The sequence below is a fragment of the Mastomys coucha genome, unplaced genomic scaffold (assembly GCF_008632895.1).
Source record: "Mastomys coucha isolate ucsf_1 unplaced genomic scaffold, UCSF_Mcou_1 pScaffold1, whole genome shotgun sequence".
NCBI lineage: Eukaryota > Metazoa > Chordata > Mammalia > Rodentia > Muridae > Mastomys > Mastomys coucha.
In genome coordinates, this window is record NW_022196891.1 from 15943697 (window position 1) to 15961076 (window position 17380).

A 17380-nucleotide genomic window follows, 5' to 3' on the forward strand; every position below is an offset into this window, starting at 1 on the left:
GGGAAGAGGCTGGGCTCCTGGCTGCCTGTCAAAAGGAATTTGGCATTTTCCATCTTTGTTAAGCTGTGTGTGTGTGTGTGTGTGTGTGTGTGTGTGTGTGTAAAGCTTCACTAATGATGTTGCGGTCACTGTGGCGTGAAAGTATACAGAGAGATATTATGTTATAATTCAAGGATACAGAGCAGGTCCCTAGTCCAACCTAAAGAGTTCTAGAATGAGCAGCTTCTTCCCACTTCCGCACCCAAATCCTCCCTACACGCAGCTTTTCATGGAGTGGCACTTCAGATTTTAATGGCTGCCTGTGAAGTGACTCAAGATCGCACGGCTCAAAGAGTACTTCGCCATAGAGGACAACTTCGAAGTAGAAACTGCAGGTCATATCTGACCCAAATAACATCTAGGCATGTGTGCTGGATGCCCTCCGGGGGCGGACCAACAAGAAGTTTACTCTGGAAGCCAGCCTGAGCTGAGGACTATATTCCCACCCACGACTTAAGCAGCACACAATCCCAAACCCCATCTAGTCCATCCCTGGCTCCGAGAACTCTTGCGCCTTTGACTCTCCAACAGGATCGATCTGGAACACACCGTGTCTGGAAGACCCGCCTTCTGCCTCCCACCACCAAGTCAGTCAGAGGCTGCTGTTAACTTAAAGAGCCAGGAGCTCAAGGGCCGGAGGGGTTGGCCTGTGAATAGAGTGGTTGCCTTCCAAGTGTGAAGATCTGAGTTCAATCCTCTAGCATCCGTGTAAAAGACAAACGTGGTCGCGTGTATCTCTAATCCCAGAACTGGCAAAGGAAAGCCAGATAAACCACGAACTTGCTGGTCAGCAGGTCTAGCTGAGACAGTGTCCTCCATTTTCTATGAGACTGGAGGAAATATCTAACACCAATGTCTGATCTTAACACACACACACACACACACACACACACACACACACATACACACGGGAAATCTGCTGCCCCATGGAATATGAGCCTTCTAAATCCAGGCTCTGCAGAGAAAGCAAATGATTTTTTTGGTTTTGGGGTTTTGTTTGTTTGTTTACATATTAACACCAACTGTCAAACATTCATAGAACTCAGAGTCAGCCTCCACCCAAGGTCCATGGGCGGGGATAAACAGCCCTTGTGTGACACATTACCACAAAATTTTTGTTGAACACTTTCACAGATGAGGAGAGAATCTGGAGATTCAGGACCTGACCTAGCAGTCCACAGAGCCTGCAGGCACAGGCCGCGTCTACAGCCCAGGAAAGCAAGAACCCACGGAAAGTGGCTGCTTCTCTAGGGCTGAGCTAGGGCTCCAGTGTAGGATGTTCTCCAAAGGCCTACATGTTCCGTGCTTGTTCTCCACCACTACAGCTTGTGTGTGTGTGTGTGTGTGTGTTTGTGTGCGCGCGCGCGCGTGGACACATGTGCGTGCGCGCTTACACACAGGTGTATGGGTATGTGTGTTCATGTTCACAGAGACCGAAGGCATTAGGTATCTTCCGGAGGACCCATCCACCTTCTTCATGAGGCAGGGTCTCTCAATGTCTCAGACTGTGACAATTAGACGAAGATGGCCAGTGAGTCCTCAGGGAGTCTCCTGTGTCCACCTCTGCAGCTCCAGGACACAGGTTCACGCCACTGCAGCAGGCTTTTAGATGGCTGGTTGATATCTGAGCTCAGTTCTTCACTTAACCCAGTGAGCCCCAGGCGTTAGGCTTGGGTGGAACCTTTAGGGAGTGAAGCCTAGCAGGAGGTGGTGGGGATCATTGGCAATGCATCGTCGCAAAGGGAACTGTGGGACCCTGCCTAATCCCTTGCTCTGTCCCTAGGTGGGACTGCTCACTTTGACACACTCACCCCTCCTAGTCACCGAGCAACCTCACCAAATGCCCAAACCAAAGACAGTCTGACATTGGACTTGAGTCCCCACAGCTGTGGACTAAACCTAACTTTCCTCCTTGTAAGTTTGACCCCTCTGATGTTTCGTTACAGCGGCACAGAACTGTAATGTCACTAGCCCTAACAAAAAGCCAAAGGATGGGTGGCTTTACCCATAGGAGGCCACTGTCTGACCATTCAGGGGGCTGGAATTCCATGATCCAGGTGTCAGCAGCATCGGTTTCTCCTGGGACCACTCTGCTTGGCTGGCAGACGGCTGCCTTTCCCGTGTGTGTATCCTGATCTTCTCTTTCAAGGACACCAGTCACAGTGAATCATGGCCCGCCCAAATGAACTCCTGTTACCTCGATCATTTTTCTTTCTGTGTATATGTGGAGTGTATGTGCACGTGCCCATGTGTTCCTAGGTATGCAGGTGTATGGGCACATGTATGTGTGTGGAGGCCTGTGGCTGGTTCCAGGTGTCTCCCTTGGTGAACATCCTGCTCGCCGATTCAGCTGGATGAGCTAGCCAGCTCGCCCTGGGATCCCGTCTGCCTCTCCAGCACTGGGGTTACAGGTGCGGCATCATGCCACTGGGCTTTCATGGCAGCACTGGAGTCTGGAACGCATCTCGTGTTGTGGCGCGATACTTTACGGCTGAGCCATTTCCTCAGTCTCCTCTGTTTTTTTTTTTTTTTCAAAAATTTATTTGTAATTGGGGGGGGGGTATGTGCACCCAAGAGCAGGTGCTTTCAGAGTCCAAAAGAAGGTGTTGGGTCCCCTGAAGCTGACTTCCAGGCAGTTGTGTGAGCTGCTTGACCTGGGGACTGGGAACTGAACTTGTGTCCTCTACAACCGCCCTATGTGCTTAGCCACTGAGCCACATCTTTCTTTTTGTAATTGTATTTTTATCTTTTTATTTGTGTGTTGCGGTTGGGAGCTCAAAGTTCACATGCCATGGAATTCAAGGGCAGCTTATAATAATCAGCTCTCTCTCCTTCCTCCGTGTAAGTCCGAGGGATTGAACTCAGGTCCTCAGGCTTGGCGGCAGGTACCTTTCCCCACTATGTCGTGTGGCCGGCCCTTGCCCATTTTTTGAAAGCATCATCTCCCAATGCCGTCAGGTTCTGATGTAGCAGGCTTAGGGCTTAAAAGCATGAATGTGAGGCAGTAAGACAAAGATGCCGGCATGGTGAAAACATTCCTGCTAAGTGAAGTCGCCAGCCGCTGACCCAACGCTCCTCTAAGCTGGCAAGGGAGGAGACCTGCCTCTCGGCGCAAACTTCCACGGAAGTTTGAGAAGTTCCCAGGTTCTACTGTGTGAGAGACATCCGTGAAGGAAACACATCTTCCAAGCAGTGTGTCAACTTCTCTGGAAATGTAAAGAAAATGCTAGAGAGATTTTGGAAATACAGTAGCCCTCTTCAAATCCACCATTCCATGTATGGTTTTTCTCTCCCACATCCAACAATAGGAGTGAGCATAGTCAGCCAGGCGGTGGTGGCACACACCTTTAATCCCAGCACTCAGAAGGCAGAGGCAGGTGGATCTCTGAGTTCGAGGCTAGCCTGGTCTACAGAGTGAGTTCCAAGACAGACAGGGCTACAGAGAGAAACCTTGCCTCAAACAAGCAAACAACAGTGAGCATAATACCATAGGGTATATTGAAAGAGGAAAGAGAGGTCACGCCTGTATAACTTCTTTCTTTGTTTAGTTGGTTTCTAGCCTAAGCTAGTCTCCAACCTGATTTGTAGCAGAGGGTGATGACTCTGAACTTCTAATCCTACTTCCGCTATCTCCTAAATGCTGGGATTATAGATGGGCAACTGAAAATCAGTCCTAAAGTTCCAAGCATGCTAGGTAAGGGTCCTACCAACTGAGCTGCATCCCCAATCCCTCCACAGAACTTTCCATGACAGTATAAACTATAACGTTTCTTTTATTATTAATTATAGGTGTTAATAGCCTTAATTTTTATTATGCATATTTATTTAGGGGGGCACGTACATACCACAGCATGTGTGTGATGGTCAGTCAGAAGACGGCTTTCTGGAGTAGGTGAGCTCTGGTGGCAGGCTCCTTATGCTAGAACCTACCATTTGAGTCCTGAGGAGCAAATTCAGGTTATCAGCCTTGGCAGCAAATGCTTTTACCCATCAACCCATCTCATGGGTCCAGTTGTTAATCTCTTATTGTGCCTCTTCCTGAGAAGTAGATCCTATCATCGTCTTGTGTAGAAGAAAGTTTGATGTCATGGGGTCAGACTACCCATAACATCGGGCAGCCACTGGGGATCCTCCGTGTCTTCCATGGAAAGGGGGTCTACATGCAATCCCCTGTCCGGGTGCCACAGCCTCCACAGGCCCTTCAGGGCACCAGAAGGAACTGGACACTCTCCTGTCTCATCACCAGGACAAGAATTTGCTGCTCTTGTAAAGGACCAGAGTTCAGTTCCCAGCATTCCCCCACCCCCATCAGATGGCTCTGCCTGCCCTCTTCTGGCCCATGGACACCAGAACTCACAGGCAAATACCTACAGAGACACATAATGGACGACACAGTAAATCTTTAACAAGAGAGGATTAAAAAAAGTAGCTGCTCATCCCAGCAGTCTGGCTGGCTCCTCCGTTCTTCCTTGGTAATACCTGGTTACTTCTGGAATACATAGAGAGCCCTGGACCAGACTCACCATGCCGCTGTTAAACCAGTCACTGCTTCCCAACTGCCGGAGCTCCAGTCTGCTTGTTGCATGTGGATGCCCCCTCAGGCTCTCTGCCCTCACCTGGAAAAGGCAGACGATTTCCCAAACATGCGAGCAGATTTTTGAGAGGTGGCAGGCTGTCAAGACAGCTCAGTGGGTAACAGTGCTTGCCTCCAAGCCTGGGGAGCAATGTCTGGGATTCACAGGGTAGAAGGAGGGAACACCTACAAGTTGTCCTCTGACCTCCACACACCCCACTGTGGCTTGCACAGTACCGGGGAAGGGGAGGGAGGAAGAGAGGAAGACAGAGACAAAGAGAGAAAGAGAGATAAAGGGAGAGAGGGGGATAGAAAGAGGGAGGGGAGAAGGGGAAAGAGAGAGAGGGGGTTGTTATTAAAAGTTCATGGTGCGTTCCTTTAGGCTTATCACTCAGGAGGCAGAAGCAGATTCATCCAAGCCGCATCCCGGTGACAGGCTTGCTAAGTGCTAGAACAAGTTACCTGGAGAAGAGACCTCAGTCTGGCTGAGCTGAGGTGCGGCCTCGCCTCTAGGCAGGGAGAAATAGATGGCCTCTTTGGGACTCTGCCTTCCCTGGGATTTCAGACAGACATTAACATCTGGAGAGTGACAGGATCTAAGAGATCCCTGTGGCCTGAAGCCAGCACTAACAGGGTGGCCCAGTCTGGGCAAACTACCTGGAGCTAGGGAACTGGGAGACCTGCTGATAGGTGTGGTGTCGGCAAGATTTCCCATCTGACTGAGCAGGAAGCGTAGATGAGACTTCTGGCCATGGAGGAGACAGTGGCCAAAGCTTGAGGCCATGGTATATGTGTGCCTCGCACAGAGGCACACAAAAGGTCCTATGCAATGGTACCTGGGAGGACCTGCCTGGGAGGTCTCTCCTCCAGCTCCCAGAAGCCCTAGCTGATAAGAGCAACAGACTCCCAACCAAGAGTTGTGCATATTTTAGCGTCTGGTTTTGCCTCCCCGGGTGTTCTCAGGAACAAGGGTCCAGGCATGAGAGAAAAGTAAGACTGAGTGATGGTTCAGATCGCAAGCCAATGGCCCCAAACCCAGAGGCTATGCACCGGGTTGCTGTAGCCCTGCACAGGGGACATTGCATGCCATCAATGCGCTTCCCAGGCGAACACCAATCCACCTGAACATTCAACGTCCAAGTCAAGGGCTCTTGAGGATAAGGGCCAGGTTCGTCCACACGTCTCTTTGGCATAGTGTGGAGCTCAGAGAACAACATTTGGAAGTCAGTCCTCTCTCTCTCTCTACCCCGGGCTCTGGGGATAGAACTCAGGTCCTCAAGCTCACACAGCAAGCCCCTCTACCCACTGAGCTGACTCATATTCGTGTTTCTTGTTTATTCTGGTTTGGCTTTTTGAGATAATATCTCATTCTGTAGTCTGGGCTGGCCTAGGAACTCAGGGCAATTCTCCTGCCTTGGCTTTCCAGGTGCTAGGGTTACAGCACCTGAGCCCCAGATCCTTTCATCTCTACTCTCTCGTCCCCTTCCTTCTCCTCTTCCTCTCTCTCCCTCTTTCTATCCCTTTGGGCATCTTGAATTCACTATGTAGCTGAGAATGAGCCTGAACTCCTGATCTTCCTGCCTCTCCCTCCTGAGTGCTGGGACTACAGGCACGCCTCAACCATCACACCAGCATTTATGCAGTGCTGGGCATCAAACTTAGAGCCTGTGCAAGCCAGGTAAACAGTCCACCCATGGAGCTCCACCCCAGCTTCCCTATTCATTTATTTAGTTAGGATAGTTGCCTCCAAAAAAGTGACATTTAAACTACTTGAGTTTTCTGTAAGAACTACCCAACTAAAGGCAACTACGAAAGCTCTCACCATCCTGGACATCTAGACCTTAAATATGGCTTCTTTCTGGCCTTTTCATACAATGGTCAATGTATTAAAATTTCAGACAGATTGGGGATCAACGCAGAGACAGAGGGCTTTTGTGAAATGCATAAGGCCTTGCGATCCACCCCAGCCAAAGCCGCAGCCCAGAAAGCACATTTCCCAGTTCCCTGACCCACCACGCGTTAGACTGCCTATCAGCTGTGCCTGCCTAGCCAGTCCAGCCTCTCATCTTATCTCTACCTGGTCAAATCTTCAACTGCTACCCACGCCCCTCAAACTTGGCCTCCTGTCCACCTCCCTGCCTGGCTCTCCTTCCCTGAGGCCAATGTTTGATCTATTTCCACTCACCTGTCCCACTCCCATTCAGTGTCCCACCTTCAGCAATGGGTCCCCTTTTGTGGAGAGGGCGGGGCGTTGCATGCATGCGTCGTGCGTGCATACATGCCTTGTGCCAGAGAGCAAACTGCCCAGTACCGTCTACCTCTCTTTTTCGCCCCAGACAAGGTCTCTTACTGGCCTGAACTTACCAAGCGAGCTAAGCTAGCTAACTATGCAAGCCACCGGATCCACTTGTCTCTGCCTCCTCAGTGCTGGGATCATTCTAGGAGCTGAGCTCAAATTTGATGCCTGCAAGGCAAGCCCTTCAATGGCTGACTAGCTCCCCAGTCCAAGGATTCTCCCTTCTCCTTGCTTCTCAGGAGGACTCACCCTCACCCTCCAGCCTGGAGGGTCCTCATATCTTCTATGCTTCTCTGTGTCAGGACCGCCCTCCAGCCTAGATGGTCTTCACTGGCCGGGTCCAATTAGCCGCATCTTGTTGGAAGCTTCCAATTAGCCGCATCTTGTTGGAAGCTTCCCACCATGCTTTGCATATTCAGGATCCTCAGGGAGGACCCAGAGCATCCATAAAACAGCAGTAAGCATTCTTGTCACTGTCACCCCGCCTTATCCAAACCGTAGAGGGGTGACCAGACAGGGTCTTCAGACCCCTGCTCTCAAGGCAACTCTGCCTCCAGCATGCTAGAACGGACTCCTCAAGAGCACTCACTTACCTTCTCTTTTTTTGTTTTGTTTTGTTGTTTTGTTGTTTTTTGTTTTTTAAGACATGGTTTCTCTGTATAGCCCTGGCTGTCTGGAACTCACTCTGTAGACCAGGCTGGCCTCGAACTCAGAAACCCACCTGCCACTGCCTCCCAAGTGCTGGGATTAAAGGCGTGCGCCGCTACTGCCCGGCGCTTACCTTCTTTTTAATTTCTGTCTCAGTGATGAAATATCCATACAAAGAGTGATGTAGAGGTGGAGGGTTCGTTTCATCTCCCAATTCCAGTGTATAGTCGATCATTGTACAGAAGTCAGGGCAGGATCTCCCGACAGCTGGCCTCATCACACTGTCAAGAGCAGAGACAAGTGAGTGTGCACGCTCACAGGCAGGCTTGCTTGCACTCCGCTCAGTTTCTCAACTCTTATTACAGTCTAGGAACCCCGGCATAGAGAATTGTGCTGCTAGGGTTATGTAACCTAATACAATCTAAACGCATTTGGAGGAGGGACCTCAGTTGAGAAAATTCACAGATTGGCCTGTAGGCAAGCCCGCAGTGTATTTTCGTAATTGATGACTGAGGTAGGGAAGCCCAGCTCACTGTGGGCAGTGCCACTCCTGGGCAGAGGGTTCTGGGGATATACAAAAAAGCCAACAGAACAAGCCACGGAGAGCAAAAGGGATGAGCGCTCCTCAGCGGCTTCTTCTTCAGTTCCTGCCTTGAGACCCTACCCTGGATTCCCTCCATCCTGAGCTACAGCCGTAAGCTGAAATAAACCCTTTCCACACCAGATCACTTTTGGTCCTGGTGTTTATCACAGCAATGGGAACCCTAATGAAGACAGGAATGGTGCCACCCACACTGGGCGGGGACTTCCCACATGAAGACAATCAATCCCCCACAAACAGGGCCACAAGTCAACCCAGGGTAGACAATTCTTCATTTTTCCCAGACGAGTTTAGGTCACATCGAGTTTACAGTTAAAACGAGCCATTGCACTTTGATGACCATCTGTTTCCCTTCATTCTGGAGAAATGAGTATGCAGCTGCAGACCTGAAGGCCAGAGGCACCCTGGGATATGGTGACGGAGTGTGTCTTCATCCTTATGTGAAAGAAAGTTCTTGTCCTATACAGCTCCCAAGTCCCCCACCCCCCACCCCCCAGAAACCTGTTCCTTCAGGAAACCCACACACAGTAGGCCAGCAACAGGAGTCTCCATGACTACTCCCACCTGACCCACCTCATTTCCTCGCATGAAAAATGAAAGGCAGGGCCCGAGAGCCCTGATCTGCCGAGGCTTGTGTTCAGGCTCGTCCGGATGGAATATTAACCACACCCACTACCACAATATACCAGCTTTAAAGTGTTTTCCAAAAGAATTCACGTAAAAGAAAAAATGACAGTGTACGTCTCTTTGGTGCGTCTGTAATGTTCCAGAACCTAAGGAGAACAATGAGACAAGAGGCCACCTCATAGAAAGGCTTGGCCAGATCTCAACACGGTGCCCCACAACCTTAGAGGGGAGCGTGGCCTGGCATGAACTTAGCCATGAGTGGCTCTGAGCTTCCAGAAGTTGTTACGGTCTGTTATTAAACTAGGTGTGGACAACCTTAGGCCGTACTGAGTGACTTTGTCTCTGATACTGTCTGTGATTCTCTTTGTACCTTTCTTGCCTCGTCCCTCAAGGGGCTGGAATGGAGGCTGGAGAGATTGCTCAGTGGTTAGTACCTGCTGTCCTTGCGGAGAACTAAAATCCAGTTCTCAGCACCCATGCAGGGCGGCTCCCACTCAACGCCACCTGCAACTTCAGCTCCAGGGTTCTGACACCCTGTCTGTGTAACTTTGCATATAAACACGTGTGGACACAACATATACACATAATAATGAAAGAGAGAGAAAGAGAGAGGGGGAGAGAGAGAGACGGAGACAGAGAGACAGAGACAGAGATTAGCTGATTTGGGGCTCTATATGGGATCAGAAAGACCCTCAAAAAAGAAGCCAATGTAAGGACTATAAATTTGTGATCATTTCCTATATTCAGTACAGGGATAAGGGGGAGGTGAGCTTTGCTGGGCTCTGCTCAGAAGAAGGGTGGGAGACGTCCCTGGGCTACTGGACACCAACTCTGTGCTGTGGAGTGTCACGTACCTCCTTCATTTAGCATTCACAACCCTGTTAAAGTGGGTGTTATCACATTTTACATGTACAGCCTGAGCCTCAGAAAGATTAAATCATTGCCAACATCAACAGTTCCTGGGTGGCAGGGCCAGGACAGAAATCCAGATCTGCCCCAGCCCACGCTCTTCCCATCTGGGTGCTCCGTCCAGGCACGCGACATGTCCACCTGCCCACGCTCCTGGCCTCGGTCAGCCAGCTCCCACCAAGGGAGGGCAGGAAAGAGAAGTGGGATGGAATGGGGATGTGGAATAAGGAGGTGGTGGCTTGGTCGCATTAAAGCCTAATAAAACAGAGACAATGGGTGCTTGAAGCTCAGGAGAGACTCCCTACACACAGGAGGGACTTGGCATACCTGGTGAGACAACAGGGCTGACAGCTGCCAAGTGACACTTGTCATTCCAACCCCCCAGCAATCAGCAAGATGGGGAGGGCTGGAATAGAAGGAGCAGACATAAGGGGTAAGGGAGAGAAAAAAATGTCCTTATCACGCATGAAAGTGGGAGTCGGAAGATACAACCGTGGACTGGGTAAAGAGGAACCTTAGAGGAGACCTGAGGCAGGGATATCTTTCTCATCTTCCCAACTCTGAGCCAGCCGGGTGGGAAAGGGAAGAGTCACCAGAAAGCCAGGAAATCACTGACAAGGGCCAGCCCCATCCAGAGGGAGGGCCAGGCAGAAGGTGCCGGCTGCCAGACAGAGGCTGAGGCATGGGAACTGCAGAGACGGTCTTGAATGGAACCACTGAGGTGGCTCCTGTACAGGTCATGAACTGAAGGCAGTGGGAAGCAGCTGATTGCAATCTCGCGAAGGGAGGGAGCGGAAGACTAGGCAGCTTCAAGCTTCAAGGGTGCGGTGGCTCAGGCCTGGAATCCCAGCACTTGGAGGCAGAGGCAGAAGGAGCACCTACGAGGTCCAGGCCAACCTGGTCTACATAGAGAATTTCAAACCAGCCCAGGCTAGATAGACTGTCTCAAAAAATATATATAACAAGGCAAACAGTGTGTTTGTGTGTGTGTCTGTCTGTCTGTCTGTATGTATGTATGTATGTATGTATATGTATATACAAACATAACATATATATATGTTTGCATATGGAGAGTATGGTGTGTGTGTGTGTCTGTGTGTGTGTCTATGTGTGTGTAACAATGTTAAGGAAGTTTTTGTTTCTTTTAAGGAAGTGTCTGCATTTGTTTTTTGGTTTTTCGAGACAGGGTTTCTATGTGTAGCCCTGGCTGTCCCGGAACTCACTCTGTAGACCAGGCTGGCCTCGAACTCAGAAATACGCCTGCCTCTGCCTCCCAAGCGCTGGGATTAAAGGCGTGTGCCGCCATCGCCCAGCTCTGCATTTGTATTTATGGGTCTGGGTCTGTGCCACTTGTGAGCTGGTACCTGGGGAAGTCAGAAGAGAGCGTTGGATCCCCTAAAGCTGAAGTTAAAGAGCTGTGAGCTCTCCTTATGGTACTAGGAACCAAATTCTGTCCCCTTCAAGAGCAGCGAATGCCCTTATCCTCTGAGCCTAGTGAGTTTGTTCATTCGTTCATTCGTTAAGGCAAAGACAGTGGGCTGGGGTGACAGTTCAGTTGGTAAGATGCACGCTTTTGCAAGCTTGAGGACCTGAGTTCTCCAGACCCATTTAAAAGACAAAAACAGTCAGGTGTGGTGGCTCACACCTTTAATCCCAGCAGTTGGAAGGCAGAGGCAGGCAGATTTCTGAGTTTGAGACCACCCTGGTCTACAGAGTGAGTTCCGGGACAGCCAGGGCTACACAGAGAAACCCTGTCTCAAAAAACAAACAAACAGGGCTGGAGAGATGGCTCAGCGGTTAAGAGCACTGACCCCTCTTCCGAAGGTCCTGAGTTCAAATCCCAGCAACCACATGGTGGCTCACAACCACCCGTAATGAGATCTGACGCCCTCTTCTGGTGCATCTGAAGACAGCTACAGTGTACTTAGATATAATAATAAATAAATCTTTTAAAAACAAACAAACAAACAAAAAAGACAAAAACAAAAGCTGCCCCCTGATTGTTCCCATTTATAATCCTGGCACGGAGAGTGCAGAGAGTGAGTCCCTAGGGCTCACTTGCCAGTAAGGCTAGTTTACTACTCCGGGCCCGGGCCAGTGAGAGCAGCAACCCCTGAGGAACACCTGTTGGTGTTTCCTGATCTCCACAGGCACACGTGGGCGAGCACACTCACATACATAGGTGCAAGCACACTCACTCACATACATAGGTGCAGCAACGCACCTACACACAAAAAGATAGAGGCGGTTGGAATATGTATGTAAGCAAGAAAGGAACCAGGGAAACTGGAAGATTTAAACTGTCTGAGTGATGGCGTGCTTTGGAGGTAGAGACGGGGTACCTAAAGATGAGTGGAGTCAGAACCTATAGAATGGAAGACTAGTGCTAAAGGAAACGATGCTGTATTCGCTAACTCGGGACAGGGTTTTGAGAGGAAGGAGCTGGAAACTGAGAAAAGCTTAGGGGAGCAGTCTGAAACCCATACTGAAGACTCCGAGCAGCCCTAGGAAAGAGACAGGGCACTGTGGAAAGCCAGGCAGGGAGCAGGCCTGGGAATGTCTGATCAGTGTGTATCAGTCAGTTTTTGCTGCTGAACAAACAGGCCCTACAGGCGCTTCACCTAAAGAGATGCTCTTCCTTTCTTCTTTCTCTTCTTCCGTCCTTCTTTTAACCCCTCTCTCTTACTTTTTTCTTTTTTTCTTTTTGAAACAGGGTCTTCTTAGGTAACCTGAGCTGGCCTGAAACTCACTACAAAACCCAGGCTAGCTTTGAGTTTGTACAAGATCTCTTGCCTTGGCCTTCTGAGTGCTAGGATTATAGACATGAACACCTAGCTTGAAAGCTTTAAAAAAAAAAAAAAAAAAAAAAAGACAGGTTTTGTGTAGCCTAAACATTGACAGCCTTCAACTTCTGATCTTTCTGCCTAGCGTTGGACTTTAGGTCACCACTGCACCTGGTTCATTCGATAGTGAGGATTAAACTCAGGGCTGTGTCTATAACAGGCAAGTGCTCCAGCAATGGAGCTATCGCCACAGCCCTTGAGAACTTATTTTTAATTTCTTAAAAAGGGCAATGCCGGCATTGAGAGGGAGCAAAAGCCTTCCACACAGTCACCAAGGTCCCAGCCTCTTTGCTGTGATATCCACCACCACTGCCACCTCACCCACCAAGACAGGAGCAATAGGGGAGCCATGTTAGAAACTCTCTGAGCAGACCCAGTAGCAGCTCATTCTTCCACCCACATGCCTGTCTCAGAACCACACCCAATGGGAAGCCAGCGATAGTAGTAAGTATCTTGTCGGATGTCTGGGAGGAAGAAAGAAAAGGTTTTTATGGAGAAGCAGAAAAGGCATTTCCAGGCATTAGAATGTTGGTAGAGGCAGAAAGTCCTGAGTCCCGTCCTCAGCACTGTATGACAGACACTAGATGAAGCAGTGCCGACCTTTAACTCCAGAGGTCAGGGTGAGAATGAGGAGTTTAAGGTCCTTTTTAACTCTGTAGCATGTTCAAGGCCAGCCAAAGCTGCACGAGAGAGACTGTCTCAGAATGGGGAGGGGACAGGGAAACCATTCAGCACACTTCATCGTCTGAAATCAACCCCTGGGACCCAAGTGGAGGAAACCGAGTACCAGCTCCCCAGAACCGTCCTCTGCCTTCCACAGGCATACATGCTACACCCAGGGAAATTTGTTAAAGTCTAAGGTTGGGGCTGGGGAAATGGTTACCGGTAAAGCATCTGCCATACCAACATGAGGACCAGAGTTTGCACCCCCCCCCCCCCGGCATCCTCCTGAAAAAGCCAGCTGTGGGCAAATCACATCTGTAATCCTCCCTAGGATCACATGCTGATGGATGGATCCCCAGCCGTACAAGCCAAAGCTGTGAGCTCCAGGTTCAGTGAGAGACCCTGTCTCAAAAAAATAAAAAATAAAAAAAGGTGAGAAGTATCCGCAGAGGTGGCTCGGCTGTTAAGAGGACTGGCTGCTCTTTCCAAAGGCCTGGATTCAGTTCTCAATATCCACATGGTGGCTCATAACCATCTGTAATTCTAGCTCCAGGGGATCTGATGCCCGCTCTGGCCTCCCTGGACACCAGGCATGCATGGATACACATACATACATTAAGGCAAGACATCCATATACGTAAAATCAAGCAAAATTTAAAAAAAGAATAATGAGGTAGAGAAAGCCAAGGTATGGTGGCACACACCCCTAACGCCAGCGCTCAGGAGGCAGAGGCAGACAGATCTCTGAATTGGAGGCCAACCTGGTCTACAGGGTGAGTTCCAGGACAGCCAGGGCTATACAGAGAAACCTTGTCTTGTAAAACCAAAAGGAAATAAATAAAATAAAATAATGAGGTGGAGAGAGACAGAATAGAATAGAGCACAGGATGTCAACTTCTGACCACTACACATGGCCACTCACATGAACATACACACAAAGTTGACAGCCATACGGTGTACATAGGCAGCTGGAGGCCAGTCTGGCTTACATGAGACCCTATCTCAAAAAATTAAATTAAATTAAAAGAATAAGAAGAGTCCAGTCCTCAGGCTGGTTGGAGGTGCTGGCTGTCCCATTCCTAACTCACTGTGAGAATTCCTCCCACTGTTCTGTTCTGAGCACCTGTTGAAACCATCACCCTCCGAGAGAGCTAAAGCAAGAGGGGACTGATAGACCAGAGGACTTAGCAGAAATGGATCCACCAGCGTGTGTGCTCTGCCGATATTGCAAAATCTGCAACTGTGGGGAGGGAGGGGCGGGCAAGAGGAAGAAAACAATCCCGCCCTAGGGGCATCTGGAAATGAATGCTAGACTGTCTTGGGGTTGCTCAACAGTAACCTGCCTTCCCAGGGGCTGTGCCAGGCCTGCTGAGGGCTCATTTCATCCCTACTGGAAGGCGTACGGGCAGCTGCTTCAATGTTACCAGTGGCCTTAAGCGCCAATGCTCTGGAGGTGCCAGGGCAGGAGGAGGGCATCTCTCCCAAGCTAGTGAGAGTGGCAGGCAAGTGTGTACCTGCACAGGTGAGTTTACAGGCTGAAGGGAGGCCTCTGTCTCCAACACATGCGGTCAGGTTTGAGAACACTCATTCATTCTCTATTTAACCCAGGCCTGCTCCTGCTCCTTGGATTACTTAACTGGACAGCTGCTGCTTGGTGAGGTACGGTGGGTTCTAGCCCAGGCCCCTTTAAGTGTAGAAACCCTGGGATAGATCAGTTGAGACCCCAATGCCACCCTCCACCACATACACAAAGGCAGATGTCCATCCGATACGGGTCTGTGAAGTTCACCCCAAAACATCCACCGCCCACCATTCCCGTTCCCTCAGCCCACGCAAAAGCTGGCAGAGGAAGAAGTGAGGAGGCTGGGTGAGAGCTGCCGAGTCAGGCAGCGTGGCTCTTGGCAGACCTAGGGGATCTAATGAGGCAGTAAATGGGAGAGTGGAGGTGTGCAGGAAATGGCTTTGAACTCCTCAGACCCACTCAGAAGCAGTCCCACAGGGCTGAAAGCTTCTCACTCCTTCAGTGCTCCGAGCACGCCATAGGGAACACTTCCTCCCAGGCCGGCTGGCATCCTCAAACTCTGATGAATATTCATGGAGGACAGAAGGGAAGGGACACCAGTCTGGCTCTGCAGAAGCAGTCACACACCCCATACTGAGATAGACCCCAGCCTCATTTCACCTGTACAGCCTGTGAAGCACTCTGAGTGACTTCACCACCGCTGGCTTTTGTTCATTCATGGAAAACAATGAGTTGGGCTGGCCCAAGGAGAAGGTCTGAAGTCCTGCTGAGCGGATAGCACAGGGGAAGTACCCATCCTGGGCTGGCAAGGTGGCTCAAGGCGTAAAGGTGCTTGCTGCCAAGCCCGATGGCCTGAGTTTATTTCCTAGAACATGCATGGTAGAAGGAGAGAACCAATTCTCACAAGCTGTCTTCTGACTTCCACTATGCACATCGTGGCATGTGTATGCCCCCCCCCCCACACACACACAAAGAAAGGAAGAAGGAAAGAAATAAAGAGAGAGAGAGAGAGAGAGAGAGAGAAAGAGAGAGAGAGAAAGAGGGAGGGAGAGAGAGAGAGAGAGAGAGAGAGAGAGAGAGAGAGAGAGAGAGAGAGAGAGAGAGAGAGGGAGGGAGGGAGGAAGGAAGGAAGGAAGGAAGGAAAATAAGAAAATGTAATTTTAAAAGTTTTGTTTTGGGGGCTGGAGAGATGGCTCAGCCGTTAAAAGGCTAGGCTCACAACCAAAAAGTTTTGTTTTTGTTTTTGTTTTTGTTTTTGTTTAAGGGGAGGCTGGAGAGATGGTTCAGGGTTTGAGAGCACTTCCAGAGGCCCCAAGTTCAGTTCTCAGTGCCCATATGTAAAGCAACTCGCAAGAGCCTTCAATTCCAGTCACAGAGGATCCAATACTTTTTTTGGCTTCCTCACGAACCAGTACACACATGCACAAATTCACATACAGATAAACACATACACAATTATAAAATAAAAATTTGAAGAATAAAAATAAATCCCATGTGTATCCACGCACCAGGCAATACTCCGTGCCCAGAGCAGCGGGAAGTCTAAGCTAGTGAGTTAAGTTTTGTGTCTGTTTTGTGTGTTTGGGGACAGGGGAGGGTTGTATGTGTACATGTCCGTCTGCATGTACACATGGGTGTACTTGCACGTACAGGCCAGAGAGGTTCATATCTGGTGTCTTTATCCTTCCCCTTGCTTTTTGAGACAGGATCTCTCACTGACCCTGGAACTGTCATTAATTCAGCTAGGCTGTGTAGCTAGTGAGACCCAGAGAGCCCCCCATGTCCAGTCCCCCAGTACTGAGATTACAGATATGTCCCCCACTTTAACACGGGTGCTAGGGTCTGAAGCAAGCCTCATGCTCTCACAGCAAGCATCTTACCCATGGGGCCTCCCCCGGCCCTGAGCCACTGTTCCCTCGCTGTCTGATCGTCCTACTCTGTGACCTACTATGTGTTTACCTCCCGTGCTCTCTATCTCCTAGGACTCCAACAACTACCAGGGAGCAGAAGACAGTCGAAGCATGGCAGGAGCCATCTGAAAGGCTACGAAGGACTAGGAAGGCCTGTGCTAAACCGCCAAGCTCCATGGCTGCTGGCAGGGGAACAGGGGGTGGGCTCTGGTCTGGAAGGGTCCCCCAGAGTTAAGCTTTGGCCTTAGTCAGGCCCCCTATTCCTTACAGAACAGCTAATGCCTGGAGATGGGGGGGATGTCTAGTGAGTAGGAGCATTTGCTTCAAAAACAAGAGGACCCGGGTTCAAATCTCAGCCCCCAGAGAAAAAGCAGATGGTAGCACATCTGTATTTACCTGTAACCCCAGCATAGCAGGGGGTCTGGCAGCCTAACTCCGGGTTCTATGAGAGATCCTTTCTCACAGGAATGAGGCAGGGTGTCATAGATACCCAGCATCCTCCCCTGGCCTCCACATCTGCTCACTGGCACAAGCTCACACACAGTCTCTCTCTCTCTCTCTCTCACACACACACACACACACACACACACACACACACACACACACATATACCACACACACACTCACATACACATACAAAAAAAAAGAAAGAAAGAAAGAAACCCTCAGCCCTCACCCATACCTGCTTGTGTCCCTCCCCCAAACTTGCATCACAAACAAGCCCATCAATAGGCCTTTGTTTCTGAGGT

At 50.0% G+C, this 17380-nt stretch overlaps 1 long non-coding RNA gene across 1 annotated transcript; it reads right to left on the reverse strand.

The window, feature by feature from the left end:
• Nucleotides 1-2770: 2770 nt before the first annotated feature.
• On the reverse strand, nt 2771-8893 carry LOC116069958. Its single transcript, XR_004110229.1, has 6 exons — nt 8731-8893; nt 8544-8592; nt 7690-7837; nt 4563-4655; nt 3885-3979; nt 2771-3245 (listed from the first exon to the last, which is right to left on the reverse strand). It is a non-coding gene; the product is annotated as an uncharacterized LOC116069958 (long non-coding RNA).
• Between the last annotated feature and the right edge of the window lie 8487 nt (nt 8894-17380).